Source organism: Heterodontus francisci, chromosome 15, assembly GCF_036365525.1.
Source record: "Heterodontus francisci isolate sHetFra1 chromosome 15, sHetFra1.hap1, whole genome shotgun sequence".
In the NCBI taxonomy this organism is placed as follows: domain Eukaryota; kingdom Metazoa; phylum Chordata; class Chondrichthyes; order Heterodontiformes; family Heterodontidae; genus Heterodontus; species Heterodontus francisci.
The window spans coordinates 29,628,517-29,656,189 of NC_090385.1; the positions used below are offsets into that span (position 1 = coordinate 29,628,517).

At 43.2% G+C, this 27,673-nt stretch overlaps 1 long non-coding RNA gene across 2 annotated transcripts in view; it reads left to right on the plus strand.

The window, feature by feature from the left end:
- The first annotated feature begins 24,591 nt into the window (after positions 1 to 24,591).
- Positions 24,592 to 27,673, plus strand: part of LOC137377564 (uncharacterized) — a 122,201-nt gene continuing 119,119 nt past the window's right edge. For both annotated transcript variants that reach the window (XR_010976440.1, XR_010976439.1), the window contains exon 1: positions 24,592 to 24,847. This is a non-coding gene — a long non-coding RNA (uncharacterized lncRNA). The remainder of the gene's footprint in view (positions 24,848 to 27,673) is intronic.

Genomic DNA, 27,673 nt, shown 5'->3' on the forward strand with positions numbered 1-27,673 from the left:
TAAAGGAAGGGAGAATAGAATATGAATGTAAACTAGCAAAAAACATAAAGATTGTAAAAGCCTCTATAGGTACGTAAAAAGGAAACGTTTGGCTAAGACACATGTGGGTCCATAACAGGTAAAGTCAGGAGAATTTATAATGGGGAACAGAGAAATGGTAGAGAAGCTAAATGATTACTTTGTGTCTCTCTTCACTGAGGAATATACAAGAAATCTCCCAGAATTAGAGATCCAAGGGACTAGGGAGAATGAGGAATTGAAGGAAATTAGTATTAGTAAGAAGGTTGTACTGGAGAAATTAATGGGGCTGAAGGTTGATCAGTCCCCAGGACCTGATATTCTACATCCCAGAGTGTTGAAAGAGGTAGGTATGGAGATAATGGATGCATTGGTCATCATCTTCCAAAATTCTATAGATTCAGGAATGGTTCCTGCAGATTGGAAGGTAGCAAATGTCACCCCACTATTTAAGAAGGGAGGGAGAGAGAAAATAGACAACTACAGACCTGTTAGCCTTACATCAATAATAGGGAAAATGTTAGAATCTATTCTAAATGATGTGATAAATGGACACTTGGATAATAATGATCTGATTGGGCATAGTCAACATGGATTTATGAATGGGAAATCATGTTTGACAAACCTGTTAGAGTTTTTTGAGGATGTTACGAATGGAATTGAGTCGGTGGATGTAGTATCCTTGGATTTTCAGAAGGCTTTTGATAAAGTCCCACACAGGAGGTTGTTTCGCAAAATTAAAGCACATGGAATAGGAGGTAATATATTGGCATGGATTAAGGATTGGTTAACAGGCAGAAAACAGAGAGTAGGAATAAACAGGTCATTCTCGCATTGGGATGCTGTGATTTGTGGGGTACCACAAGGATCAGTATTTGGGCTGTTGCTGTTCACAATATATAGCAATGATTTGGAGGTGGGGACCAAAAATAATATTTCCAAGTTCGTGGATGACACAAAACTAGGTGGGAATATGTGTTGTGAGGAAGATGCAAAGCAGCTTCAAGGGGATTTGGACAGACTTGGTGAGTGGGCAAGAACATGGCAGATGGAATATAATGTGGAAAAATGTGAGATTATCCATTTTGGTCAGAGGAATAGATGTGCAGAGTATTTCTTAAATGGTAAGAGATTAGAAAGTGTAGATGGACAAAAGAGACGTGGGTGTCCTTGTCAATAAGTCACTGAAAGCTAACATGCAGGTGTGGCAAGCAATTAAGAAGGCTAATGGTATGTTCGCTTTTATCGCAAAAGGATTTGAGTACAGGAGTAGTGAAGTCTTGCTTCAATTGCATAGAACCTTGGTTAGACTGCACCTGGAGTACTGTGTGCAGGTTTAGTCCCCTTACCTTAGGAAGGATATTATTGCCATAGAGGGAGTGCAATGAAGGTTCACCAGACTTATTCCCGGGATAGCGAAACTGTCCTATGAAGAGAGATTGGGGAAACTGGGCCTGTATTCTCGAGAGTTTCAAAGAGTGAGAGGTGATCTCATTGAAATCTACAAAATACTTCAAGGGATAGACAGGGTAGATGCAGTTAAGATTGTTCCCATGGTTGGGGAGTCTAGAACCAGGGGACACAATTTCAAAATGAGGAGAAATTTCTTTACTCAGAGGGTTGTGAATCTTTGGAATTCTCTATCCTAGAGGGCTGTGAAAGCTCAGTCATTGAGTATTTTTAAAGTAGAGATTGACAGATTTCTAAATACCAATAACATAAAGGGATATGGGGATAGGGTGGGGAAAAGGCATTGAAGTAGAGGATCAGCCATGATCGTATTGAATGGCTGAGCAAGCTTGATGGGTTGAATAGCCTACTCCTGCTCCTATGTTTCTATGTTCCTAACTCGCTTTGAAAATTTTTATGGAATCAACTTCCACCACCTTTTCAGGTCGAACATTCCAGATTCTGACAATGCTGGGTGAAAAAAAATTGCCTCATCTTTCCTCTAGATCTTTTGCCAATGATTTTGAACCTGTGGCCTCTAGTTATTGACCCAATCACAAGATGGAATAATTTTTCTCTATCTACTCTATCAAAATCTCATCATTTTGAAAAACACACTTCTCCACAGTGAACTCCACCTGCCATGCTTCTGCTTATTTCACAATCTTGTCTATGTCCTGCTGAAGCATAAGGCTAACCTCATCACTATCTACTACTTTGACAAATTTTGTATCATCTGCAAACTTTAAAATGTTGCTTCCTATTCCCAATGTCTAGACATTTATAAAAATTGCAAAGAGTAATGGACCCTTGTGGAACACCACCAGAAATCACCCCCCAAGTCTGAAAAACACAATCCACTAACACCCTTTCCTTCCTGTCGTTGAGCCAATTTTGTATACATTTTTAGCTTAATTCCATGTGCTTCTATTTTCTTAATAAGCTCCCTTGGTGGCACTTTGTTGAATGCCTTCCAAAAGTTCATATATACAATATCTACTGCATTATTTTGGTCAATCTGCTCTGTTACCTCATCATAGAACTCAATCAAGTTATTGCCTTTAACAAATCCATGCTGGCTCTACTTGATTAACCCATGCCTTTCCAAATTAAAGTTTATTTTGTCCCTGATAATGATTTCCAGTAACTTCCCCATCACTGATGTTAGATGACCGGCCTGTAGGCTCCTGGTTTATCCATCTCCCTTTCTTGAATAGTGGTATAACATTAGCAACCTTCCCATCCTGTGGCACTACTCCTGTATCCAATGAAGATTGAAAGATTGTGACCATTGCCTCTGCTATTTCTACCTTTGCTTCTTTCAGTAACCTCAGATGCATTCCATCTGGTTCAGGTGACTTACAAAATGTCAGTAAAAATAATAGTTTTAGAACATTTTATCTGTTTATTACTATCCTGTTCATAACTTCCCTCTCCTCTTTTAGAGTAATCTTCAAATCATCTGCTTCCTTTGTGAATACAGATGCAAAGTACGCATTTAATTCTCTTGCTATGCCCACTGCCCCAACATGAAGATTTCCCTTTGGATCCTTAATCTGCCCAATTTTTTTCCTAGCTAACCATTTACACTTTGTATGTTAATAAAATATTTTTGTGTTCACTTTAATGTTGCCAACTATTCTTTTCTCCTAACCTTTCTTTGCCTCCTGTATTAAGTTTTTTCAATTCCGTCCTGTACTTTCCATAATCTTCTTGGTTAGATCTTGCTCCTGACATTTGTCATAAGCCTCCTTTTTCTGTTTTATTTTAGCTTTTATTTCCATTGCAATCCACAGTGCATTAGCTTTGGATGCTTTACATTTTCCCTTCAAAGGAATATGCCTAGGTTGTACTTGAACTATCTCTTCTCTGATTGCCCTCTATTGCTTTGTTACTGCTTTACATATTCCAATCTACCTATCCAATCACCTATTCCAATCTACCTGTGCTTGGTCCCTTCTTTAATCGCTGAAATTAGTTCTTCCCAGTTGGGCACTTTTTCCTTCAATATTTTCTGGAATCTTTCCACAATTATTTTAAACCAAACTATGTTGTGATCACTGTTAGCTGGATTATCACCTGCTGTCACGCTCTCAACTTGCCCTATTTCATTTCCCAGAACCTGGTCCAAGACTGTTTCCTTCCTTGTTGGATTAGAGACATATTATTTGAGAAAGTTCTGCTGTTGTTATGAAAGTGCTTCGATTTTTAAAAATGTTTTGAGGACTCATGTTTTAGAATTGAAGAGATACATGGATGTGTTTTTATCAAAAGGTCAATGAAAGGATTTTAGGACTTGAGGTTTTGTTTGAAAACAAACCTTTACTGGATGTCACATGCCTCAAGCTAAATAAACAACAGATACCTTAGCGGACAGAGGAGTTGTTTACAGAGAAGTGACATGTCAAGATTTATGGTGGTCAGGAGGTTTTGACTTGCTATTGGGGTGTGAACTGTTTTGAAGGAAGTTGGGTTTGTAGCCTGCTGAAAGAAACACCCAGCTCATTTTTCTCCACTTCTTTGAAAAAAAAACCTACAAATCCAGAGTGATAGTTGAAACCCCTAATGCCGCATTTCTCCTGGAAAGCCTGCCAGATTAATTCTCGATGCCACCTGAAAAAACTGCTCCAGAAAGATCCCAGTAACAGCAGTCTACGCGTATTTGGGATGCCAGAATAAAGGACAACTGATATAATTCCATATCTTCTCTTTCTCCTTCAAGAATTAGCAAGTATTTGGCCAAAGTTTACTTCATCTTTTTTTTTAAAAAGACCTCTGAAGAGAAAACTTCTATTTTTATATCTAACCTGTGTGTGTGTGTGTGTGTGTGTGTGTGTGTGTGTGTGTGTGTGTGTGTGTGTGTTGAGTATCTAGAAGGGAATATCTATTTACATGCATATTTCAAACTGTGTTAATGCTTTGCATCTTTACTGGGTAAGTCTTGTTTGAAAATAAACTGATAATTTTGTTCTTTATTAAAGAAACCTGATTGGGGTATTTTATTCTGGGATAAAGAGTAGAGTATATGATTGAACATATTGGTAACTGGGTAAAAATTTAAATATATGTTGTGAACTGTGGAGAAGTGGAACTAGAGGAAGACAGTGCACTCCTCCCGCTTTGGTTGTAACACTGTACACAGATTAGAAATTCCTCTCATTCCCTATCTTTTCCCAATCTATAATAGGATAATTAAAGTCTCCTAATATTACTCTGTTTTTGTTATACGGTATTGAAATTTCCAACAAATTTGTTTATTTATCTCCTTCTCACTGGAACTGTATAAAGAAATCTCAACAATGTAACAGCTCCCCCTCTGTTCCACAACTCAAGTCAAATCTATTCAGTACTAGAACCATCTATTATATCTTTTCTATTTAGAACTGTAACATTGGGCTGGATTTTACAACTCCTCCCCCCACTTCCCCCACCCCCCCCCCCCCACCACCCCCGCCACCGATCCCGCCATAGGCCTCGACGCTGGGAAGGCCCAGCCCAATATTGCCAGCTACGCCAAGGCCTCGTGGCACCCCCACCTCCACTCCCACCGCTGCTTGGCGATGGGAGCAAAATCTGCATATTTAAAATAATGCAAATAAATGAATTAATTATCTACCTGCTCCCGCCATCCATCCCATTCCAGTATTGATGCCGATGGCCGGCACTTCTGCGACTTTGGCTCTCTGTCCGGTGCGGGACACTGGTGGGGAGGGGGAGCAGGTAAGTATTTCTGTGCGGGTGGGGGGGAAGCGGGGTCAAACTAATCTGATTGGTGTAGGGGATGGTGGGAAGGGGTGAAGTTAAAAGTTTATAAACTTTGGTGGGGGGGAAGAGGTCAAGTCCACAAGATAAGTATTTTGTGGGCGGAGAGGGCAAGGAATGAATTATGTGGTTATTGGGGGGCTGGCAGAGGGGCTAGAAACATTTACTTAAATTTTTAAAATAAATTTTAAATGACTATCTCTTTAAATATTTAAACTGAATGGAAGGGCTCAAAGCCCTTTAAAAATGGCAACACGCCTGCACGGTGGCACCTGACGCCATTGCCGGGGACGGACCGCCCGCCTGCTCCACATCATTGGGGGAGGCGGGGACGCGGTCTGCCCTGGCCATTTAAATGAGCCGCCATGTCTAATATCGCAGTGACTCCACGAGGTTTACGGCCACCGCGCAACATAAATTTCAGTCCATTATCCTTAATCAATACTGCCACACCCCCTCCTCTTTTTCCTTCACATATGTTCCTGATAACCTGGTTACCAGGAATATTAAGAACCCATTCCTGGCCTTGTTTGAGCCATATCTGTTAATGCAATCAGCTCATAATCCCATCTACCAATTTGTGCCTGCAGCTCACCAACCTTATTAGTTACACGACAGACATTGACACACATACAATTTAATACCTCCTTTGTCACTTTTGCTATTTTCCTCAATGTGGTCCTTCAAGTTTTGGGATATTTCTAATTTTGTGTTGTTTATATCTCTCATTTCTGCTCCTTTCTGCTATTTTCTGATTCCCTTTCTGGGCCAAATTACCTTTAGGCTGAAAAAAGTAATAGAACCATCACATTATTTTTGGTTTTTACTGATTTGCCTTTAACCATGGCATCTGATAGCATGGGGAGGCTTTTTACAAACCTTTTTTAGCTTAGACAGTAACCATTCTCTTCCATTGCTGCACGTGGTCAATAGTACAAAAAGTGTAAAACTGAAATAAACAAGAAAATGTCGGAAAGACTCACCAGTTCAGGCAAGAGCCATGGACAGAAGAAGGTGGAATAACATTTCAGGGTGATCATCTTTGGTCAGAAACCTGACAAAAGGTCTTTGACCTAAAGCATTAGCCCAGCAGTAGTAGTTTGGGCTCAGTGCTAGTATGCTGACCTCTACATCAGGAGGTTGTGGGTTCAAGCCCCATTTAAGGGAGTTGAACCCAAAATCTAGGCAGACAGTGCAGTAGTGAGGGAGTGCTGCCCTGTTGGAGGTGCTATCTTTCAGGGGACATGTTAAATTGAGGCCCTGTCTGCCTCCTTGGGTTATGTAGAAGATACTGTGGTACTTCTTCAAAGAACAGCAAAGGGTTTCTTTTGGTGTCTGAGACAATAATACCTAAAACCAGATTTTCTGGTCACTATCATGCTGCAGTTTGTTGGACCTGGCTGTGTGCCAATTGGTTGCTGCATTTCCTACATTACAACAGTTAGATCGGAAAAGCATTCAAGTTAGTGTGGTATTGAAACAGCTGCTTTTATTTAACACTCCCTAAAACATTCTCTCTGGATATAGCATTGAGTACAAGAGGAGACCCTGAGTGTAATCACTATAGTATGCTTGCTCCCAGGAGTGATCTGTTAACAATATGCAAGTATAATATATATCAACACCATGTGTTTTTAGGAGGTCTGTGCCCATAAAATCCCACTAATAATATGCTAACAATACTGCACATTTTGAATCTCTATGAAGCTGAAACCAGTTTAGGTTTGAGTATCAGTTATGAAAGCACCTGCAGTAGGGTCATGCCAGCTGAATTATCATTTTAACCAAAGTAAAATTAACTTTAATTTTTTTGGAGTTCCCAGGTCTCTGCTGAACTGTCTTTATCTTGTTAGTTTTAGTAAAGTACTAGCAGAACCCACCTCTCTTCACCAATGTTAAAATGGCACCAGCATTTGAGATGTTAATGTGCAAATCCTAGTTGGTGCTTACACACTTTCACAGAGCTATTGTTTCCTGATAAATAAGTAATATGGAGTAGGCAGTACTGGTGACTCTTCACTACTTCAAAACAGGTCTCAGTGTCAAACCAATATGTACAATATAAAGATATCATGAGCTATAAGTATCAGGAAATTATTACTGCACTAATGATCATAGTCCAAGATCATAATCTGACTTGACTTGACTTGACCTACCCATATCCACTGCACCTCTCCTGAATTCAAGCTAAGTGATTTTTTTAATAATAAGAATAATTTTTATTCATTACTTTGGAACTAATTGCCTCCAAACTCTGGTTCCTCCCATTGAATAAAAGTCACAATAAAATTATAAGTTGCACGGTGTGTTTGTGTTTGTGTCTGTGACATTAGCAGAGAGAAGCAAGTCCTGGAGTTATTTTTATCATTCATTAGGTAAAATCCAGGCTGAGGGGTAGAAGATCAACATGAGTGTGGCTCTTGAATAAAAGAACAAGTATATTAGTTGTGTAAATTAGGTGTTTTATGTTCAATGTTATTCAATTTTAGCTACTCAGATGCGTGCACGCGCACACACACACAAATCACTAGTGATTTATTCACACACACTCACAAAACTCTGGTGATTTTCTTCCCTCCAGTGTTTGTCTACCTCCTCTTCCAGGCAGGCTTGGTGGAGGGAGGGGGTTATCTGATGTGATCCTCCAAGAGGGGGCCAGATTACCTGCTGCTTGCCCAGTTTCAGGAGGAGACAAACTTGTTACAGCTGAACTATGTCCCACTGTGTTTGCTCCATATCTTAGCTGGGAGATAGGAGTGCCATCCCATTGGTAATTTGGGGCATCTATGTGCTTGATGGAACAATCTGACAGCGTGCAGTTTGTTTCCACCTCTATTAGTGACCCTTTGACTTCAGCTTGCAGTACTGATAAAACAAAGCAGTAACTGGAATATTTTGGATCAATCCAAAAAGGTTGTTATGTTTCCTGCATTACAGAATTGCCATTCCCAGATGAATGCTGTAAAAAGGTACCAGACAGATACTCAAGAGTTTTACAGCATTTCCAATTTTCATTAAGAACAGTAACCAACTTCAAAAATGGTGGAATTTATCAATTAAGATGACACTATTACAGTGTAAGTGCAGATCCCTATTCATGGATTTCAGAGAACCTGGTAAGCAGAGAGCGTTATGCACTAGTTAAAGGGTTATTGTAGAACATTGCTATCTGGCTAATGTGAAACATGATTTCCTACAGTACTCATTTAAAGGGTTATTATCAATTACTAAGTGTCATCTAGTAAAATCTTTTTTTTTAAATGTTGATAGAAAGTTAACCGAAAGATAGTTTTGCGAAGATAATATCCACCACAAAACATAGCCCAGTAATTAGATTACAAAGCAGGTTATTCCTGACTCATTCAGAAATGTAATTTGACCCATTCCCCAAAAAGCTTCCCAATACAATGGTTTTAATTTCAGTTAAACTGTTGGAGCCAGGAGAGACTATGCCTTTAATTAAATACAAGTGATCGCCAATTACCGTATGAAATGGATTATTAATTTGATAGTGTGTATTGTTGATACTATAATAATTGAGTAGATTTATAATAAATGTAGTATTTTTTCCCTGCACTCTTCTGAAAAAGCTCTGAAATGGTATAGTATCTATCTGTATTAATTCAGGGCAGTGATTTAATGCAGTTTGTTTGAGAAAGCAGGGAATTTCACTTCAATATTCTGGCCAGCCCATTAGAGAAATCCAATAATATAATAATGTATTTTCTGCTAACCAGCTTGTAGTTCTCAATGGATACCAATACAAAGTAGAATCATAGAAACTTATTTGAAAATGAAATCTCTGGATGACATGATGGAAATAGGATTGGAGATGGTAGGGATAGGTATAGACTTAGATAATCAAATAATCCTGTAGGGTTACCAACTCTGTTAGGAGGTAACGTTGGAGATGATATCTAATCACAAGATGCTTGCTCATGTTTGCATCATAGAATCATGGAAAGGGATGTGATACAAGGGACCTAGATCTTTCTATCCTATCTCCGTCTAGCAAAATTAAAAGTCTGAAAACACGTCAGGTTCCACGGGTACACTGTTGACACCTGGCACTACCTCGCCACCATCTATTTTGACCTTTCCATTGTCTCTGATTTAATACACTGTTTGTTCAACATCCTGTAATGGATGAGCACAAGTTTCCTCCAAATAGATATGGACCAATATACTTTCACAAAACCGTCAGCACGGTTTTGTGAAAGGTAGGTCGTGCCTCACAAACCTTATTGAGTTTTTCGAGAAGGTGACCAAACAGGTGGATGAGGGTAAAGCCGTGGATGTGGTGTATATGGATTTCAGTAAGGCATTTGATAAGGTTCCCCACGGTAGGCTATTGCAGAAAATACGGAAGTATGGGGTTGAAGGTGATTTAGAGCTTTGGATCAGAAATTGGCTAGCTGAAATAAGACAAGGTGGTGGTTGATGGCAAATGTTCATCCTGGAGTTTAGTTACTAGTGGTGTACCGCAAGGTTCTGTTTTGGGACCACTGCTGTTTGTCATTTTTATAAATGACCTGGATGAGGGTGTAGAAGGGTGGGTTAGTAAATTTGCGGATGACACGAAGGTCGGTGGAGTTGTGGATAGTGTCGAAGGGTGTTGTAGGGTACAGAGGGACATAGATAGGCTGCAGAGCTGGGCTGAGAGATGGCAAATGGAGTTTAATGCGGAGAAGTGTGAGGTGATTCACTTTGGAAGGAGTAACAGCAATGCAGAGTACTGGGCTAATGGGAAGATTCTTGGTAGTTTAGATGAGCAGAGAGATCTTGGTGTCCAGGTACATAAATCCCTGAAAGTTGCTACCCAGGTTAATAGGGCTGTTAAGAAGGCATATGGTGTGTTAGCTTTTATTAGTAGGGGGATCGAGTTTCGGAGCCACGAGGTCATGATGCAGCTGTACAAAACTCTGGTGAGGCCGCACCTTGAGTATTGCGTGCAGTTCTGGTCACCGCATTATAGGAAGGATGTGGAAGCTTTGGAAAGGGTGCAGAGGAGATTTACTAGGATGTTGCCTGGTATGGAAGAAAGGTCTTACGAGGAAAGGCTGAGGGACTTGGGGTTGTTTTCGTTAGAGAGAAGGAGGAGGAGAGGTGACTTAATAGAGACATACAAGATAATCAGAGGGTTAGATAGGGTGGATAGTGAGAGTCTTTTTCCTCGGATGATGATGGCAAACATGAGGGGACATAGCTTTAAGTTGAGGGGTGAAAGATATAGGACAGATGTCAGAGGTAGTTTCTTTACGCAGAGAGTAGTAGGGGCGTGGAACGCCCTGCCTGCAACAGTAGTAGACTCGCCAACTTTAAGGGCATTTAAGTGGTCATTGGATAGACATATGGATGAAAATGGAATAGTGTAGGTCAGATGGTCGGCGCAACATCGAGGGCCGAAGGGCCTGTACTGCGCTGTAATGTTCTAATGTTCTAATGTTCTAATCATCGAGGTAAAAATAGTGGATGTGAACAGCAATAGATATTTCACTCAAACCCTCCAGGAATGAATTCCTTGCGCTCAAAGATAAGATGCTGAATTTTCTACTAATCACTTAGCGAATACATGTAATCATTCCAAACCTCTACTCATGTGATTTAGATAGTATGTATCACTCTCACTCTGAATTACGGCTCTTTATATGATCATAAAAGCAACTTGTAGGTTTTTCTGTCGTCATTCAATTCCTTTCAGAATAAATATAGTTTGCTTGGTAAATAGATCACAGCAGCAGACTGTACATTGCAGCCTTCCAGAGTTATCAAGGTAGAAATTGATCCTGAGTGGAAGCAGAAAATGGGTATGTGCATATTTTTTTTGTGTGTATTCCTGATGGGAGTATAAATCAAATTACATAAGACTGGGTTGCCAGTGGGTTACAAACATGAACTTTCCTCTCCGGGATCTGGATTTGAGTCTAGGTCAATGGGAATGAAAGTCTCCTCTCTTTAACTAAAAGAGTCCTCAGTAAAGTGAGTTTGGGATAGTCTCAACTCAGTTTCACAATATTAACCATAAATTATCACATAACTTTTGTAATTTGTTATGAAAGTGCTTCTTTTTTTAAATATTTTTTGATGACTCGTGGTTGAAGATTGTGGAGATGGATTCATTTGGGGCTGAAGCGATTCCATAGATGTTGGACTTCGTTTTTTTTTAAAGTCATTGGAAGTAATTTGTTTAAAAACACTTACTGGAAGTTACATGTCTTCAGCTAAGTGAACAGCAGGTGCCTTCTGACTATGAGATTTGTTTGCAGAGAAGTGAAATGTCAAAATTTATGGTGGTCAAGAGTTGGTTTCATTTTGCATACTGTTTTGAGTCAGTTGGGGGTCAGCCTGCAAAGAGAGAAGACATCAGGTCACCTTTTATAGAGTCATAGAGTTATACAGCACAGAAACAGGCCCTTCAGCCCACCTGTCCATGCTGGCCATCAGGCACCTATCTATTCTAATCCCATGTTCCAGCACTTGGCCCATAGCCTTGTATGATAAGGCGTTTCAAGTGCTCATCTAAATGCTTCTTAAATATTGTGAGGGTTCCTGCCTCTACCATCCCCTCAGCAATGCGTTCCAAATTCCAACCACCCCCTGGGTGAATTTTTTTCCCCTCAAATCCCCTCTAAACCTCCTGCACCTTACCTTAAATCTATGTCCCCTGGTTATTGGCGCCTCCACTAAGGGAAAAAGTTTCTTCATAGCTACCCTATCAATGTCCCTCATAATTTTGTATACCTCAATCAGTTCCCCCCTCAGCCTTCTCTGCTCTAAGGAAAACAACCCTAGCCTATCCAGTCTCTCTTCATAGCTGAAATGCTCCAGCCCAGGCAACATCCTGGTGAATAAAAGCAAAATACTGCAGATGCTGGAAATCTGAAATAAAAACAAGAAATGCTGGAACCACTCAACAGGTCTGGCAGCATCTGTGGAAAGAGAAGCAGAGTTAACGTCTCGGGTCAGTGACCGTTCTTCGGAACAGGTATTAAAAAACATCCTGGTGAACCTCCTTTGCATCCTCTCCAGTGCAATCATCCTTCCTATAGTGTGACGACCAGATCTGTACACAGTACTCCAGCTGTGGCCTAACTAGAGTTTAATACAGCTCCATCATAACCTCCCTGCTCTTATATTCTTTGCCTTGGCTAATAAAGGCAAGTATCCCATATGCCTTCCTAACCACCTTATCTACCTGTGCTGCTGCCTTCAGTGATCTATGGACAAGTACAGCAAGGCCCCTCTGACCTTCTGTCCTACCATCCATTGTATATCCCCTTGCCTTGTTAGTCCTCCCAAAATGCATCACCTCACATTTCTCAGAATTAAATTCCATTTGCCACTGCTTTGCCCATCTTACCAGCCCATCTATATCATCCTGCAATCTAAGGCTTTCCTACTTACTATTTACGACGCCATCAATTTTCGTGTCATCTGAAAATTTACTGATCATACCTCCTATATTCACATCTAAATCATTAATGTACACGACAAACAGCAAGTGTCCCAGCACCCCTGCGATACACCACTGGTCACAGGTTTCCAATCGCAAAAACAACCCTCAACTATTACCCTCTGCCTCCTGCCACTAAACCAATTTTGGATCCAATTTGCCAAATTGCCTTGGATCCTATGGGCTCTTACCTTCTTGACCAATCTCCCATGCAGAACCTTATCAAAAGCCTTACTGAAGTTCATGTAGACTACATCAAGAGCTTTACCCTCATCTACACACCTCGTCACCTCCTTGAAAAACTCAATCAAATTTGTTAGACACGATCTCCCCCTGACAAAGCCATGCTGACTATTGTTGATTAATCCCTGCCTCTCCAAGTGGAGATTAATCCTGTCCCTCAGAATTTTTCCCAATAATTTCCCTACCACTGATCTTAGACTCACCGGCCTGTAATTACCTGGTTTATCCCCACTACCCTATTGAATAATGGTACCACATTCGCTGTCCTCCAGTCCTCTGGCACTTCTCCTGTGGCCAAAGAGGATTCAAAGATTTGTGTCAGAGCCCCTGCAATCTCCTCCCTTGCCTCACATAGCAGCCTGGGATACATCTCATCTGAGCCTGGGGATTTATCCACTTTTATGCCCGCTAAATCTGCTAATACCTCCTCCCTTTCAATGCTAATTTGTTCAAGTATATCATAATCCCCCTCCCTGATCTCTACACCTACATCATCCTTCTCTATAGTGAACACAGATGAAAGTAATCATTTAAAACCTCACCTACATCCTCCGGCTCCACACACAGATTGCCACTTTGGTCCTTAATGGGCCCTACTCTTTTCCCTAGTTATCCTCTTGCCCTTTATATACTTATAAAACGCCTTGGGATTTTCCTTTATCTTGCCTGCCAGTGTTTTTTCATGTCCCCTCTTCGCTCTCCTAATTGCTTTTTTAAGTATCCCCCTACACTTTCTATACTCCTCTAGGGCCTCCACTGTTTTCAGCACTCTGAATCTGCCATAATCTCCACTTCTCTGAGAAATCCTATGAATCCAGTGTGATAACTGAAACCCCTGATGCCGTATTTCCACTGGAAAGCCTGCCAGACTAATCCTCGATGTCGCCTGAAGAGAACTGCTCCAAAAAGATCCCAGTGACAGCCGTCTGAGTATTTGGGATGCCAGAAAAAGGGACAACTGATATCATTCCATATTTTCTCCTTTCCTTCAAGAATTAACAAATATTTGGCCAAAGTATTTTTAGTTTAGTTTAGTTTAGAGATACAGCACTGAAACAGGCCCTTCGGCCCACCGAGTCTGTGCTGACCATCAACCACCCATTTATACTAATCCTACACTAATTCCATATTCCTACCACATCCCCACCTGTCCCTATATTTCCCTACCACATACCTATACTAGGGGCAATTGCTAATGACCAATTTACCTATCAACCTGCAAGTCTTTGGCATGTGGGAGGAAACCGGAGCACCCGGAGGAAACCCACACAAACACAGGGAGAACTTGCAAACTCCACACAGGCAGTACCCAGAATTGAACCCGGGTCACTGGAGCTGTGAGGCTGCGGTGCTAACCACTGCGCCACTGTGCCGCCCATCTCTTGTTCTATAATAAATTAATAGTTTTGTTGTTTATTAAAGAAACCTGGTTGGTGGAATTTATTTGGAAATAAAAATAGTGTAAATAATTGGCCGGATTGATAACTAGGTACACATTTAAATATATGTTGTGACCTGTGGAGAAGTGGAACTAGACAAAGACAATGCACTCCTTCCACCTCGGCTGTAACACATTTAAAAAGAATTGTCATTCCAGCAACATGAAGCGTCGCTCTTCTGGCATCTGCTTAATGTTGGTCTGGAAGTATTAACTCATTTCCTCCTCTCCTGAAGGTGTTGATTTAAACAAATATATGAAGATATGAAAGGGGCGAGAAAACAATATCAGGTCCGTGTGATATCATACATCATTCACACACGCCTTAGCTACAGCATCTCCTGGAACAGGCAAAAATAGAGTGAGAAACGTTTGTGACAATTAAGAAAAATGAGGAAAATCCTCTTCCACTCCATAAGATGAGCAGTCAAGCTCTAAAAAACCGAGGTAGCCCATAACTCCTCATGATCATAACCAACCGACAAATTATCCTCAAACTTAAATTGTCCTTTTCTCTCAGTAATTTGTTAGTTATTTGTAAAAGACAGTAATGAATTCTTATCCAATCACATATTTTAGCAGTTTGTACTTGAGGGTGTTGAATTCCTGTAACAAAAAAATACTTCTTGGCATCTAGCCTTAACTCTTTGCCGATGGAACTTATGTTCATGACCTCTCGCCCTGCCATCTCTATGCATCTCAAATACCTTATCCAACTAGACTGAGCCCAATTCAAAATTATGACAGGTTCCCATTAGCTGATGGTACAAGAACTAGGGGACACAGATTTAAGGTTTTGAGCAAGAGATGCAGGGGGATGCGAGGAACAACTTTTTTTACACAGCGAGTTGTAATGCCCTGGAACTCGCTGCCTAACAGGGTAGTGGAAGCAGAGGTGATAGATGATTTCAAAAGGAAATTGGATGGGCACTTGAAGGAAATAAACTTGCAGGGCTATGGGGATAGAGCAGGGGAATGGGACTGACTCGATTGCTCCACGGAGAGCCGGTGTTACGAGATCACAGAACAACAGTCTTGCTTGTACTGTGTCTTTATTGAACTGGCCTTGTGATGGCTGCCTGCTGTGAGTGCCTCATGGTAGAGGTCACATGATTACAGCAAGCCAACAGGCACATTAGTACAGTATTGCATTTCTATCCCAAACATCCCCCTTTTCAGACAAAAAAAAAATTTTGCATGCATTATCATTCACACTGTGAGTTGTCAAAGTTATCCACTATGCACACAACTGTTCTGATGAATTAGCAGTTCACTATTCTTGTCAATCTCTGCACCTGCATTGCACATATCGGGCTGGATTGTACCTTAGGTGGATGAGAATTCGTCACCGATGTAAAAGTCGGTGGCGAACCAACTTCCTCCTAGCCCAGGGATCCGTCCCACATTTTAAGGTCCCCGGGCTTTAAATGTCCTGAGGGGGGACTTCCACCCGCTTGAGGGAGGAAGTCCCGCTTCAGTGAGCTGCCGGCCAATCAGCGGGCCGGCAGCTCTTAGTCTCAGCAGCGCCACCGGGAGCGGTGGTCACTGCTGGGACTGCAGCCCAGCCAACGACATGGAGCCAGGAGTGAAGGTAAGTTGGGCATGCCTCACCAGGGGGATCGGTCGTGCCCTGGTGAGGCTAGGGTGGTTGTTTGGGGGGAGTGGGGGGGTCGTCTTGGGTCCCGGGGGTGGGTTGGTAAGCAGGGGCGGCCCTCAATCGGGCACCTGTGCCGACTGCCATGGCACCCCCCACCCGGCGTGCGGAAAGGCCAGCAGCTATCGTGGGTGGCCTTTCATGTCCCCAGCATGCCTGCTTGCCATGGGTAAAATACCCGTGGAGGTGGGCTAGGCCCTTAAGTGGCTGTTAAGTGGCCACTTAAGGGCCTTGATTGGCCTCGGGTGAGAAGGCCATTTTCCTCCCCCACCCGACCACCGTAAAGTTGGCTGGAGGCGGGAGCAGGGCAGGAAAGCATCCTGGAGCCTACCGTTCAAATTTACACTGCCACCATCCGTCCCCAAGTCACCATCTGACCCGCTGGGGTGGCGTAAAATTCAGCCCACAGTCTTTAAATCGTGCTGGTCTCTTAATAGTGCACGTGCGCGTTGTCGTTGGCTGTTCATCTGGGTGATTTTCCTTCTCCAGCGAATGTCACTTGTTGCCGCGGTAACAAGTTGTTGTTCCATTTCCATCGTTGAGGTGCTGTGGACCTCTGGGACTGATAGTGTTCTGTGGTCTGTGCAGATGGTGAGTTCTCATCTTCCTGATTGGCCGTGAAGGAACAGCTTCTCCAGTTGTGCGTATGTGCCTGCAGTTGCGACGGTATATCTGGTCGTTCATTTCCACTGTGTACGATCGAGGTGAGAACTGCTCTACGCAGGTCCTAAGTTGCCACTTGGACTGACTCTTGTTGAGAGCGGTGAAGGTTTGTACCCTGACTGGCTCTCCAATGCTCAATTCTGGCAATGGTTTGGCAGTTTCGTCAAAATGAAATTTGGCTTTCTGCCGTTTCACTTTGATTTTGTCACTCACGCTTCTGGCTTCAGTAGCTTCTTTGCTATTGGAAGAGAAGTTTGGATGCAGCATGACATTAGTCTTTCTACTGGACTATTTTCCATGTCTTCAGTAGATGTGCTTCTCCACTCGAGGGTTGCCTTGTATACATTCTATGCTGGATTTGCTCACTTTCTTTATGATTCCTTTGGTGATTTTCACTACCGCCTCAGCCTTTCCATTTGACTGGGAATAGTGTGGAGATGATGTATGGTGTTGAATTTCCCAAACCGTTATGAAGCGGCTGAATTCTTCATTCGTGAACTGAGGGCCATTGCCGGTCATCACAATGTCTGGAATGCCAAAACGACTAAAGTGTGCTTTCAGACATTCTACAATCTCATCGGTAGTCGTTGAGGTCAGCTGGTCTATCTCCCAGTAGTCAGAATAGTAGTCTACAGTGACAAGATAATCAGTTCCTGTGAGAGTGAAGAGTTCTACTCCCAGATTCATCCATGGTCTGTTTGGGATGTCATGTGTCATCAGCGGCTCTTTAGCTTGCTTAGCTTGGTACTCGTTACACACACTGCACTGGCTGATGTGGTCCTTGATTTCATTGTTCATGTTTGGCCAGGAGAGCACTTCTCTTGTCTTCCGCAGACTCGACTCAATTCCTTGGTGGCTTGCATGGATGCGCTTTAGCATCTCTCCTCTCACCTCGTTAGGGATAATGACTCTATTTCCTTTGTGCAAGATGCCATCTTGGGCTGCCACTTCATCTCTGTATGCCCAATACACTCTTGTGATCACAGGCATGTCCTTAATGCTTTCAGGCCATCCTTTCAACACTACTTCTTCCAACACTTGGAGAGTTGCATCTTGTTAGGTAGTTCACTTGATTTGCGCATGGCGCTTTTGTCAGTCAGATTCAACGTCTCTGCTGGGTTGATGATTTCCAGAGCATGTTGAGCTGCAGCTTCACGTTGGATCTGGAAGATTTCACACTCTGTTGTAGCATCTTCTGGTTTCTTCATAGGAAGTGGTGCTCTCGACAGCATGTAAGTGATGTACATCTGTTTCCCTTGCTTGTATGTCACGTCCAGATGATATCTCTGTGACCGGAGTAACGTTCTTTGCAGACACTTTAGAGCAGATAGTAGCGGCTTAAGGAAAATGCTTTGAAGTGGCTTGTGGTCAGACTCGACTGTCACTTTGTCTCTTCCAAGTCGGTATTGATGAAAACATTGACAAGCAAAGACAATGGCCAGGCATTCTTTCCCAATCTGAGCATAGTATTAACGCCCTGGATGCAAATACAACCGGTTGTTCTTGCTGGATTAGGGTTGCTCCAAGTCCTGTCTCGCTGGTGTCATACTGCAGGGTAACTTCATCCTTTACGTCATAGTCTTTCAGCACTGACATTGCCATCACTAGTTGTTAGATATTAGTGAATGCTTTTCTTGTTCTGTGCTCCAATGCCACTGCACGTCCTTGGCAGTGAGCTAGTGTAATGGTTCACACTCCAAAGACAAATTGGGCAAAAATTTTGCTAAATAGTTGTCGAATCCAACAAATCGTTGCACTGCTTTTACATCTGTTGAATGTCGCATCGCTGCTACTGCTGTCACCTTTTCGGGATCCAGACGAAGACCTTTTGCTGTCAATACATGACTTCGGGCATCTTTAATTGCAATTTTTTCTTGTTCAGCTTCAGGCTCATCTGGCGAGCTGTCTAGCAGTCGCACTAGATTTTGATCGTGGTCAGCAATTGTGTATCCATAAACTGCAGATCATCCACTATAGCTTCCACTCCGGGAAGATGACTAACTATCTCATGCTGTCTGCGTTGATACTCCTCTGGAGCCGTGGAAATGTCAAACGGCATATGCAACCATCTGTATCTCCCAAACAGCGTCCAGAATGTAGTTAGAAAGCTGCTGCTTTCATCCAGCTTCACTTGCCAGTAACCATCCTTTGCATCTCGGGTAGTGAAGATTTTTGTCTTTGCAAGTTATGGCAAAATTCCTTTGATGGTTGCCATGGGGTAGTGTGATCTCTTCAGAGCTTTATTTAGATCCTTTGGGTCGATGCATACTCTCAGCTTTCCAGGTTGTTTCACTGCTACCATGCTGCTAATCCATTCTGTAGGAGTTGTCACTTTCTTGATTACTCCCTTCTTTTCCAGCTCTTCTATCTTGTCTTTCAGGCTGGCCTTGAGGGCAGTTGGAACTTTCCTCAGCAGACGCTGAATTGGTCTTACCCTCTCATTTACTTCGAGATGATATTCTCCAGGAACACATCCTAAATCTGTAAACACATCATTGTATTCCTCTAGGATCTGTTCCGCGATCAATGGTTTAGTGTCCTGTGACATTTTGCAAATCTCCTCTTGCATGTTAAGGGTTACCAGTCCAAACTTTAGACTTGCTCCGGCTGAGATGAGTGGCTTTTGCTTGCCGTCTATGATCTGGAACTCCAGATCTTCATTCTTGTCATTGTATTGGGCTCTCAGAGTAGTTTCTCCTCTCAGCACCAGTATGGTGCCATTATATAGCCTCACCCTTACTTTTGAGGGCTTCATTTTTGGATCGCCATGTTGTGCCACTTTGCACAGGTCTGTGAAGGTCATGATGTTGCATGACACGCCGGTGTCTATCTGGCACTTTATCTTGACTTGATATTCTCCTTCTGCAGTCATCATTCCAAAAGTCACAAACCATTTATCACCTATCGACCTGACTGAACCAACCTGTTGTATGGTGTATAGTAATTTGTCAGAATCTTCAGCTGATATCTCTCCAGTGGCCATCTGTACCTGCTTGTTGTGATTCCTTCTAGCCAAACACTTGCGTGCAAAATGATTCAGCTTCTTGCAGTGAGAACACTGCTTTCTCCACGCTGGACATGACTTCTTTTCCTTTGTGTGATGTCCTCTGCAATATTTGCATCCTGCCCTTTGTCCGTGATTTTTCTGCCCTTTTGGGCTGGAATATCTATCAGAATAATGCAAGTCCTGGTCTGTTCTGCCATGAATATGTTTTAGCTGCTGATCTACAACGTCAGTGCTTTTGCACATGTCGATCGCTTTCCTGAGAGTCAGTTTCTTCTCTCTAATTAAACGTACTCTCTCTGCGGGATCTCTTATGTCTAATACAATCCTGTCTTTAATTAGATCATCTTTTAGTTGCGCAAATTCACAAGATTCTGTGAGCTGTGTTAATGCAGTCACATATTGATCAATGGACTCTTTTTCACCTTGGGCCCTAATATTGAACACATACCTTCATAAGTTACGTTCATTGGGGTTCAAAGCATGCTTTCAAGGCTTTCAGAATTTCTGCTGTCAGTTTTGTTTGTTCTTTGGAGAGATTTAGGGTGGAATACATTTTGTAACAGACTCGCCCCAACAGTGATAAAAGTGTAGCTACTTGTAGCTGCTCTAGTTTGTTAATTAAATCTGTCGCAATTTTGTAATTTTGCCATTGTGAGTGGAAAACTGCCAGTTCTGCTTCATATCACCTTTCTTCTCAACTGGCACCAGGACAGGAAAATTTGCACCCATTGTGTCTAACCCAGTGCTTTCAGCTGTGGCTTGCATCTTTGTTCCTTTTCTGTGGCGTCCTGTGGCTTTTAGCAGCTTTCATCAGCTCTGAACATTCCTGTGTTCCTGTGTACAGCTCTTCAACACTCAATCAGCTCCACTCTGACGCAAAGTTACGAGTGCACAGGACAACAATCTTGCTTATACTGTGTCTTTATTGAACTGGCCATGTATTGGCTGCCTGCAGTGAGTGCCTCATGGTAGAGGTCACATGACTACGGCAAGCCAGGAGGCACATTTGTATATTATTGCATTTCTATCCCAAAGAGTTGTCATGGGCCCGATGGGCTGAATGACCTCCTTCTGTGCCATAATGAATTTATGCCTCTAAAAGTTGACAAACTTCAATTACACCTTCTCTATCTGCATTTCTCCAAAAGTAAATCATCCTAATTCTTGGAGTCCATGTTCAGTGCTAAGATCTCTAAATCTAGATATCATTCTGGTCAATTTCCTCTGCATTTGCACGACACCCTTGATATCCTACATTGGGCTGAATTTAATGCTGGTGGCTGTGGCCCCGATGGCGGGGGCAACTCTGCCGCAGCTGTTTCCAGGACCCCTAACACAATACTATGCCCATCAGGCAATTACCTGCTTGCCGCTGGGGCTCCCGTCCCTTTAAGGGTGAAGATCCTGCCTCCAAGGACTGCCAGCCAATCGGGGGCAGGCAGCTCTTCAGTCCCATCAGCGCCACTAGGAGCAGTGGTCACTGCTGGGACTGCATCCAGCCAGGACCAACAACAATTGCGGAGGCCTCAGAACCCAGGTAAGCAGGGTTGGGGTCGCCGGGCTCAGTCAGGCAGGCTCTGGCGAGGGGAGTGGGGGAGGGTCATTGGTGAGGGCAAGGGAGTGTTTAAGCGGCGGCCACAGGATGCCCGATCAGGAGGCCTACACCCCCACCCCTCCCCACCACCCCGAGCCCGCAGGGAGGCTGCCAACTTTTATTAGGTAGTTTCTCCACATGTTGGAGTGTCCCCCCGCTGCTGGTAGAATACCAGCAACAGGTGGAAGAAGCCCTTAGGTGGCCAATTAAGGGCCACTTAAGGGCCTCATATGGCCTCTAGGCCAGAAGGCCGTACTCGACCTTCTCTGCCCCTGATTGAATTGAATGGTGTCGGGAAACTGATAGGCACTCCAACTCCCGTCTTCCCTCCCGATTCTGCAGCCACCCCCACCTCACTTCCCATGGGCTGAATTAAATTCCACCAATAGGGGGCAATTTTATGCTCTCCCCCACAGCAGGTTTGGAGGTGGGGTGAGCATTTAATCAGGTGGGATGGTAGTCGGGGGACTCTGGCACCTCCTGCCTTCACCCCAATTAAGTCCGGGGTGGGAAGGCCCATGGACAGCTTTCCCATTCTGCCGCCAATTGAGGCCCTTAAGTGGACAATTAATGCCCAATTAACAGCCTCATCCCACCTCCACCGGTATTAACCCAGTGGCGGGCGGGCTTGTCGCCACACAGGGAGTACGAAAAGCAAAACCGTGTAGGCTGCTTGCTGGCTCCGGAGGGGGCGGTGGGGGGGGGGGGATTCCCTCATTAAAAGGCAGCTAGAGCCTGATCGAAGTAAAGCCTGGCTCGGGTATAAAATTAAAACCCGACGTAACAACAGGCAATCCGAACCCGACCCAGGCCCGAGTCCTTTAATTTTTTTTAATCCCCAACCCAACCTGAACCCGACACATGTAATCAGGTTTGGTCAGGTAGCCGGGCTTTACTGCAGAGTGTGGAGTCCGGTCTTCACGTTTCCCGCCTTGACGTCCTAAATGTTTGTTTGAAGATTACTTCCCAGAGCAAGGCAGCACTGTCCAAGTTCAGCCCAACCTGACCTGAGCCCGAATGCTGGACTCGAAAGAGAGACCTGACCCGATCCGAACCCGACACATGTTGTCGGGTCTGGTTGGGTTTGGGTCAGGTAGCCACGTTTTAGATCGAAAGACCCAGCATTGGGAAGGGGGGACGGGAACCGCTGAGTGGCATACTCCCTGCCCTTGCTGTCGAACCCCTTCCAGGCCCCCCCCCTCCCCTGTGACCCCCACGCCATGAAACCCCCTGCGCCCTGACTCATCTATGGCCTGGGTCCCTCGACGATCCATGGCTACTGGAGAATCAGTACCGGCAGCAGCCACCACCTCTGCGGTGGTGCTGATTGGCCGACTTAACTGCTTCCCGCAATCTTCCGAGTGGAGGCTGGCACTCATGCACCTTCACTTTCCTGTCCAGGGAAAGCTGGCGCTACTGAGGTGAGGAAGAGGGGTACTTATGATTTTCAGTGTAGTAGGGGAGGGTACAGGGTCAAATGTAAGTTTTTGGGAGGGACAGGGCAATTATTACATGTAATTGTTAAGTGGGGGAAGGAACGATAGTTTATTTTGCAGTGCATTGGTGGAGGAGGTAGGGCTTTAAAATTTTAAATGTACTGGCAGGGCTGACTGCCCTTTAAAAATGGTGCCAGCGCCTGCGCACAGGCCGCTGAGGCCGTTGCCGCATCGCAGAGCCCGCCCCCTCCACGTGATGGGGTGTGGGCCCCACCGGCATATTATTTTGGGCCACCGCACGGTAGGTCGTGGCAGCATGGCAGCGTGATCTACCGCACGTGCAGGCTGCCATTTTTATCGCCTGCCGCCATTCCCGGCAGCGGGAGAAGAAAATTCAACCCAAAGAGTGGTAGAAGTTTGGAACTCTCTTCTGCAAACAGCAATTGATGCTAAATCGATTGTTAATTTTAAGCCTGAGATTGATGGATTTTGTTAACCAAAGGAATTAAGGGATATGGGGCTAAGGCAGGTATATGGAGTTAGGTTGCATATCAGCCATGATCTCATTGAATGGCGGAACAGAATCCAGGGGCTAAATGGTCTACTCCTAATCCCATGTTGCTAAATGTGACTGCAGACCTACAGCAATGTGATTGAGTCTTAACTGCCCTCTGAAATGGCCTGGCAATACACTCAGTTGTTTTAAAGAAAGTAGCTCACCACCACCTTCTCAAGGGCAATTAGGAATGGACATTAAATACTGGCCCTGCCAGTGATACCCCTATCCTGTGAATGAATAATTTAAAAAATAAAAATCACCTGCTAGTTGACCTAAAGGCTTAACACGTAATGAAATTGAACAATCTCAACGCAGTTTATAGTGAGCATTGGGTGATGTGGGAGTGCTTCATCCTAAAAGGGAAAGATAATCAATTTTCAAGCACCAACTTGTCAATTCCTAATTGATGTTACTGTTATTTAATAAATGGAGATTTTAATTTCTTCTACCTCTAATAGATAGGCCTAATTTTGAAGCACAGTATTCTACAATTCAAGTCTGTACTACATGCACATTAAGTGATTTATTCTAAAAACATTGCCCTGTGAAATTGTGAAGCTGAATAACAATCTACCTGCTGCACAGTAAATATGTATCACGTTAATATCATCCTCTTATGCCAATATCATCAGCTCTGATGAAATTGGAATGTAATTAAATGTTTCTTCAGAGAACAGTGTGCCAGAAGAAGATTTATAACAGTCATCGCTTCTCTGCTCATGCTCCACTACTGATGGACTACTTAACATGCTGAACTATTGGCTTTGATGAAATGAAATGAAGCCTGCAGTAGGCTGTATGCAGCATACCATTTAACCCTTCAATGGATAATGGTGCTTTTCTCCCCAGGGAGAATTGCTTTAGTCCAATAATCTGGTGTTGTACTGGGTTAAAATGTCCTCCATTCACATCTGGAACCTGAGTTCAAATCTAGCCCGACAGACAGAATGAAAGACTCTTCTCTACTGTAGCGTGACCACATGTTCACCGGGGACAGTCACCGGAAGAGGTACTGTGTTCCTGGGCATACAATGTCCCTGGAAGAGTCCCTGGTTCATGAAACTTGTTCCCAAATGAATAACATATTAACGACTGCGCGGGTTCAAATCAGGAGCCATGTGACCCCGGGCTTCCCTGCAGTCAGTCAACAAAATGCACAGGGCTGTGCAGTAGGGCAGATTTTGATTGATGGGATGCATGCCAATCTCCTGTTTTCAGCCAGTAGAAGAGGCATACTCGCTGAGGGAATTTAATTTAAGCAGAGATTGGACTCTGTGGCTGAAGTATGCAGGCTCCAATCCTCCCTCACCAAATCCCCAGCTCACGCAGTTTTCCTGTGAAATTCGGTTGAAGAGAAAAGGGCCCCGAAACCAAAATCCATGAGTAACGGATGTCGCCGATAAACTGGCTTAAAGAGTGGAGCTGGTGCCAGGCCATGTGGATGTTCCGGGAGCCAAATCAGAGCTCGCTCCACAGCCTCAGATGGAGTGATTGTCAAGCTGTGGAATCCCCGGATTCCATTTAGAAGTATGGTCACCCTACCCTACTGGAAACTATGATTCATAACAGACGTGAGTTTGGATTATCATAATATAGTTCCTAGAAGACATAGGCCCATAGTATAGAATTGAAATGTGTATAAAATTGGTGAGAGTGGCCTCATGAATAATCAGTGCTGGAAGGTAAAAATTCATCCTGGTGCAATGGAGTTAAGGCGTATCGATGGGGCAGAACAGAAACAGCATAAACACTGCATCCGATTAAATCACCAGATTAAACACTGCAGCCGATGAAATCACCAGATAACTATATTTTTCTGTATTTGTTGACTTCATAACATGTTATTTCTTTAATATATGGATATTATTTGAAAAAAATTGAAAACAACTGTGTTAAACATTATAACAGGTGTTAGGGGGAGTGGAGGCAGCTATCAGGGAGAAAGGGGCAGTTGAGTTTTAATGTCGGTTCAGGAGTACTCCTGTTGCTCCCAGCTCCACATTCAGGTAAGTATATTTTAAACAGTTGGCTTGTCGGCTTTGGTCCCTCATAATGAACGTGCAATTCCTGCCCACCATCTTGTCAGCATTGGAAGCTGTTTCGTGCCTGAAAAAGAGCGCTGCACACTTGAATTTCTAGGCTATTAGCTGCCTTAGGTCCTTTGCATCTTTCTGGGTGAACGTGCTGATTATTAAAATTAGGATCATTGGAAATGTATAAAACCAAGAAATATTTCTTAACAGAAATTATCTTCTTAAAGCAGATGTTGCATCTTACAAGTTAATGTTGTGAATAAAATCCCACAATGGACAAATAATATTAGTGGATACTGTAAAGTTTGCTAACCAAAAATATGTTTCAACAGTCTGACCGACACACAACAATAATAATAGTAATAGAGAGTAAGCAATATCTCATACTAAATGGCACCTCATTCTAAGAAAAGCTGTCAGCTACACAGCTATGAGCACATTGACAAACACTTTATTAAGACATTTTATGTCTTATATAAGGAATCAATAAGAAATTGCTAATAGTTACTGAATTTTCTATATAGGAAAACTACTTGAATAATTCTCAGTCTGTCCAATTGTTTGAGTGTCCCTTAACAGCCATAAGACATTAATTTTATCAGAAGAGTGTCGGTATCCTTTCTCTTCAGACCCTTCTGTGTGCCAATTGCTCAAGATTCCAATTGCAGTTATACAATTTCTAATCCTTGCCAGGTCATGCAGGTGATACAACAGTTTCTTTGTGATAGAAGCTACTGTTAAAATCATAGAATCACAGAATGGTTACAGCTTAGAAGGAGGTGATTTGGCCCATCATGTCCATGCCAGCTCTCTGCAAAATCAACTCACTCCCTGCACTTTCCCCATAGTCTGGCAATTTATTTTTTCTTCAGATAATTATCCAATTCCCTTTTTAAAGCTCCGATTGTATCTACGTCCATCATATGGGGGAGGCGGTGGTGTAGTGGTAATGTCACTGGACTAGTAATCCAGAGACCCAGGCTAATATTCTGGGGACAAGCGTTCAAATTCCACCATGGCAGCTGGTGAAATTTAAATTCAATTAGTTAATACATTCAATTAATTACTACAAACCTGGAATTGAAAGCTAGTCTCAGTAATGCTGACCATTGATTGTTGTAAAAACCCATCTGGTTCACTAATGGCCCTTTAGAGAAGGAAATCTGCCATCCTTCCCTGGTCTGGCTTACATGTGACTCCAGACCCACAGCAATGTGGTTGACTCTTAACTGCCCTCAGAAATGGCCTAGTAAGCCATTCAGTTGTACAAAAATGCTACACAAAAGCTGAAAAGGAATAAAACCAAATGGAATGCCCGGCATCAATCTAGAAATGACAATGGCAAGCCCAGCCCCATCGACCCTGCAAAGTCCTCCTCACTGACATCTGGGGGCTTGTGCCAAAATTAGGAGGGCTGTCCCACAAACTAGTCAGGCAACAGCCTGACATAGTCACACTCACAGAAACATACCTTACATCCAATGTCCCAGACAACACCATGACCATTCCTGGTTATGTCCTGTCCCACCAGCAGGACAGGCTCACCAGAGGTGGTGGCACCGTGGTATACAGTGTTTTTGTTACTAGGGTTTTAATCTCTTTGTGGTTTATTTGTCAAATAAACAGACAGTGACAGATTTTCTTATATGTTTAAAACATTTTAAAACTATTTATTGAACGATATTCATTCCCAAAATGTTTGCAACCGCACCAATGCACTCATTCACAAACACACAGACACACACACAAGAATAGATAGAGAAGGAAAAGGGTAAGTGGCTTGAAGTGAGGTAGGTGTTCGGGGTTCACAGTAAACCTGTTGAATCTTCTTGGAGGACAGTTTCTTTAAAGTTGCAGGCTTGAATATTGGTTGTTTTCTGGTGGTTAAGACTTCAGACTGGAGGCGGTGGTCACTTTCAGTTCCCTGCTGCACCAAGTTGAAGTGCAGAATTCACAACAGGGCTCCTTCTTTGGTTTTTGCTGGGCTACTGTTCACAGCCCTTGGCTGGAATCCCTTTCTGTGACCTCTCTCTCCCTTTTGCTCTTTCTTCAGAGAGCTACCTTTTAAGGTAAAAATCTCTCACATTAGCCTCTGTTAGGAGATGCATGGCCCCCTCCCTATTTTGAACACACCATGGCTCAGGATGTGGCTACTTCATACCTTCTTTGTTTCAAAAGAACCCATTCAATTCAGGAATGTCTCTTGATAGTTTCAGGATGGGTGTAATTGACACCTCTTAGCTTGGAATATATCCATTTGTCCTTAACAGACAGTGAGACAGTTTGAAAATAGAGGCCAAGTCAGCCAAACTTTGGTGGCCTTTGTGCAGCACATTGTCCACTTTTAAAAGGAAAAAAGTCAAT